This window comes from Armigeres subalbatus, chromosome 1 (assembly GCF_024139115.2).
Source record: "Armigeres subalbatus isolate Guangzhou_Male chromosome 1, GZ_Asu_2, whole genome shotgun sequence".
NCBI classification, from domain to species: Eukaryota; Metazoa; Arthropoda; class Insecta; order Diptera; family Culicidae; genus Armigeres; species Armigeres subalbatus.
In genome coordinates, this window is record NC_085139.1 from 77,469,702 (window position 1) to 77,474,826 (window position 5,125).

Consider the following 5,125-nt stretch of genomic DNA (forward strand, 5'->3'; position numbering starts at 1 on the left):
TAATTTGTTTCAACGGAGCGAGTTGTGCAGCGGATCGTCAAACCTCCACTGAAGTTCGCTGAATTTCCAGCAATAGCAATATTCAAATCCACAGGATCAAGCTACTCCACCACCATTGAAGCATTCGTTCTGCCTAAGGTTACTATGATTGACCATCCGTATCTGTCGACGCATCGATTTGGACGCTACCAACAGGAATCCAACTGGCGGATCCGTCCTTCTATCAGTCAGGATCGGTTGACTTGGTGTTAACCGCTGGGTATGCTTCGACTTTCAACGTCGCAGGTCGCATTCCTCTGGGCGACAAACTTCTCTCGCTAATTAACTCGGTATTTGGTTGGGTGATCAGTGGCAAAACTTTACAAAAGACAATAGAAGGCGCCGTTTCTACTACCACAAATATCCAGCGCAGCATGGAGAAATTTTGGGAAGTAGAGCTCGATGCACCAATCACCTTTTCACCTGAGTCGACAGTTCGTGGAGATCACTGAAGCTACATCATGAGAATCCCGTTCATTTGATTCCAACAGAAGGACATCGTTTCATCGTTCCTGACGTAATTGAATTTCTCACGATTCAGTATTTCCTTGATAAATTTTCGTACAAGCAAGGTCGAAATTTAAATTTGGCAGCAGAATATCGGAAGTTTATGGAAGTATATGAGAAGCTTAGGTCATATAAAGCACGTTGATGAATCGAAAGCAGCGTTAGGACCAGCATACTTTCTTCCTAATCATCCTGTCATTCGCAAAGATAGCAAAACCACTAAAGGATGGTTTCGGATGCTTCCTGTTGAAGCACAACAGGAGTTTTCTTCAATGACGTCATGCTAGTGGGACCTATCGTTCAAGAAGATTTGAAGTTCATTATAATACGTTCTCGCCTGCATCCATTCATGCTCATTGCTGATGTCGCCAAGATGTATCGGCCAATAACAATTTCTCCCGACGATAGTCGATTCCACCTGGTTTTTTGACGTGATTCCCCAACTTTTCTTGCCCACAAACGAATCATCCTGCTGGTGATCGGATATGGCAAGCTGTTCTGAGAAAGCTGCGCTAAAACATACCATCTGCCATTGCATTACTCAATGGAACTTATTATGGCCTCTAGCATCAGATGGCGAGAGATTGAAACGTACCAAGAATTTGAATTTCCCAACATTTCCCAAAGATAAAAGGTAACTACAATCTTAAAAGAATGAAAAAAAAGGCATTTAATAAATCTTTTCTATATTGTGCATTCTCGCTCTATAATTCGCAGATGTTTTGTCTATAGGTAAGTATTCTGCCGAAGCATTTTCTTTTTTGCAATAAATAGCTAAACACCAAGCACTCTTCTCACAAGTTTCCAAAGTGGCATTATTAGCAGCCCCAACAGTCAGCGGATTGCACCTAGAGGCGGGCAGCAGTTGAGAGGATAATTGGGCAAGAATCATCCAATTTCGAATCTAATTTCGAGATAAGAGCACAAGTGGAAGGGAAAGGTGAAGCAGGGGGTCGAGCCCGAGCCGCACGGCAGCAAATCAGTTTAAAAAGGCTGAAATGAAAACCGACCAAGTACCACTCACGAGCGTTTATAATTAATTTGGGCTGTAATTATATGCTTTTATTGCTGTTTTCCTTCTCTCTCGCTTTGCCATTAGGAGCCGTAGACTTCTTATTAAATTACCAATAATCTGCTGGCGAGTTTTATCTTACGTTCGAGTTCGAGTTGTTGCTGTGTCGGCTTATTATCGTTATTACCTTCTGGCGCTCCACCGTTCGGTGCCGTCGAGTTGAAATGCATGTGCAGGGGGGAAAATGGCACCATCCATTGCGCGGTTGATTGTTTCGTGGCACCTTTCACTCAAAGAAAGTCTGACTTTTCTGGGTGTGCATCTTTGAGAACTTCGAAAAAGCCGGGCTGATGGTATTTTTAGTTCCGCACGAATGCATCATTATTTTCATTGATAAGGCCCGAGTCACTAAAGTGTATTTAACACTTAGTGTGGTTTTATTATATGCCACTTATTTCTACATGAGAAGAAACAACAGATTGGAAGAAATGGAATTTCGCAAGCGAATCAATAAAAACACAAGGAAATAAAGGTTTGCAACAAAAATGTCTTTTTGCAACAAAAATGTAGGCTCTGTGTTTCCATTGTTTCCATATAGAAGTGATACCAGAAGATTTTATTATCTGCGGTAGTGGTGATAGCGAAGTAGATTACAATTTTCGGGGAAAAAAATTAATCTTCAGAGAAAGTATTGTATCGCTCATAAAAAGCCTTGGTAAATGACCACGAAAGTTGTCATTTTGTTGCAAGGCACAATATCAATAAGAAAAATAATCTCTTTTCTCATGAAATAATTAATATTGAGGGTCTTAGGGGAAAATGTTTCAAGGTTAAAATACTTCAAACTTCCATTTACTTCCGCTATATTCACTTATGTATCAACAGATACGTATTTCGTTTTCTACTTAAAAACTTCTTCATTGTTTTGTTATGGTCGATAACAAAACACTGAAGAAGTTTTCAAGTAGAAAACGAAATACGTATCTGTTGATACATAAGTGAATATAGCGGAAGTAAATGGAAGTTTGAAGTATTTTAAGTCTTTTCTCATCATCAACAATTAATAAGACAGCAATAAAACAAGCTACTCCTTGGTTCTAAAAATGTTTAACATTAGTTTCAATTAAGACTTTCGCTGTACTACGAGACACTGAAGACAGCCTGACTGTTGAGGTCGAAATACGTATAAGTCAAAGGTACATTCAAGTGGTGGAATAAAATGGAATTGTACGAACTAGTCTTATGCAAAGACTTGCCCCGCTATCAACCTACGCACGTGACTAAGCACCGCCGATCTGTTCGACATCATTCGTGACAATGATTTTATCGCCAACTAGGTGAGCCTGCCCGATCTCGCTAGGTAGTAGTACTTGTAGTTGATTGCACCGTCGTACTCTAGATCGATTTCAGTTCGAGCTTGGTGGCTTTCTACAGACCTCATGAAACCGTTGCATTTTGGCAATTTCTCAACTTTCTCCGTCAAATTTGTAAACTCTTTGTATATATAAACACAGCTCCAGCTAGTCCCAAGACGAATCATTTAGTGAGAAAATCTTGCAAATCGGTCCACACATTTGTGAGTTATAATGCCTTAGTCTTGTGATCTGCAAGAGACAGCCGCCTCGAGTTGAGCCATTCCTCTACTCTGTCAATCGCATATGAAGCCTTTAGTTCGACTTCGTCTACATCAGCTTAACACTCGATAACCGACTCTTGTAGCAGCAGTTGAGCCTAGACCTGTGCGCCGGTCACATCATCGTCGGCGGCGGCGGCGTGGTGGTCACTTTTGCCCCGGCGACGGCGGCGGCATCACGGCGGCGCGCCGTTGACTTTCATCGGCGGCGGCAGCGGCGTGAACCGGCGTGGATGAAAAGATCAATGACTGGAAAAATCAATTTTAATGCGGGTTTTTGGATTCATGCGGTTTTGATTCACACGACAGGAATCGACCGTATACAAATCAACTTCAGTGGATTAAAATTGCAATATTCTACGTTTGCCGATCATCAAGCAGCACAAATAGTCAAAATAGTAAATATTCGGCGACACTAATCAATACCTGATTTCAAAATGTTATTTTTGTTAAAATGTTATGATCAACATAAATAAAAATAAATACTAGCTGAGTTAGACTGGGGATGACCAACCAAATTGAATTTTTTTTTTCCTGAAATTTGGTTAAATATGCTAAAAAAGTTCTTGGTGTAGTCCCTGAAGGAATTGTTGGAGAAATCTAGATTTTTTGAAGGAAATTTCCACAGACATTTCTTAGTAAAGTTCATAAGGAATTCCTTCGTAAAATTCTATGAGAATTTCTACAGAAATTTGTATAGGTATTCTTTCTAAAGTCCATTTACGTTCTCTTTGAAAAATTTCTTTAGTAGAGCTAATCCTGCAGGAATTCATTCGGAATTTTATTATTAAGTAATGTCGGATAAAGTTTTTGAAGGCAATCCGGCAACATTTTTGAAGAAATTTCCGAAAAAACTGTGAGAACTGAAGGAATTCCCAAATAAAAATCAATAGGAACCCTTCAGGAAAATTTCGAAGAAATCCTCACAGATATTTTTAAAGTCCTAACAGAATTTCAAATAAATTTCCCAATAAATTTTTAAAGGAGCGTTGAATGAATATCTGAAGGGATCCTAAAAAAATCAAAAGAAATGGAGAACGTCGTGAAGAAATTCCTGAGGAAAATGTCCAAAAATTTCATTCTAAATTTACCTATACCTATGCTGCCGCTAACCGCAAGTCGAGCACATCTGTATATGGGCCTCCATATACAGATGTGCTCGACTTGCGGTTAGCGGCAGTCACGGTGCCCCGGTAGACCGTTATTATAAAATAAAAATGTCCATCAAAACCTAGTACAGGGTTCGATTCATGTGGTAGTTCTGCACCTCTGGACCAATTTAAAAAAAATCCCTATGAGGAATCTCGAGAAATCTTGATTTTAAATTTAAGCTGAGAAATTTCAAAAGAATCTATATTTTAATTCAATAATATCCTCAAAATACCTTCAAAGGCGTCCAAAAAGTGGTCCAAGTTGTTTTCAACCAGTTTGCATGTGTTGCCTTTCTTTCTCTTCATTGGTATTACATCCCCCACTGGGATATTGCCGCCTCGCAGCACTTCCACAGTGTTCATTAAGCACTTCCACAGTTATTAACTGCGAGGTTTCTAAGCCAAGTTACCATTTATGCATTCGTACATCATGAGGCTAACATGATGATACTTTTATGCCCAGGGAAGTCGAGACAATATCCAATCCGAAAATTGTCTAGACCGGCACCGGGAATCAAACCCAGCCACCCTCAGCATGGTCTTGCTTTGTAGGCGCGCATCTTACCGCACGGCTAAGGAGGGCCCCATTGGTGCCTTTATTACAATTATAAATTTTGACGACTGATGAAGCTCACCAAACTGACTTAGGTATGTTTTTTGTATGGCTTGAAGCCGTCTATCTTCAAGAATGCTACCTCTTGTTCAGAACCATTCTAGAATTCACGTGCAGGCTGCAGATTATTTTTCGAATGCCATTCAGATTAAAGATTGTATTTTTTTAAT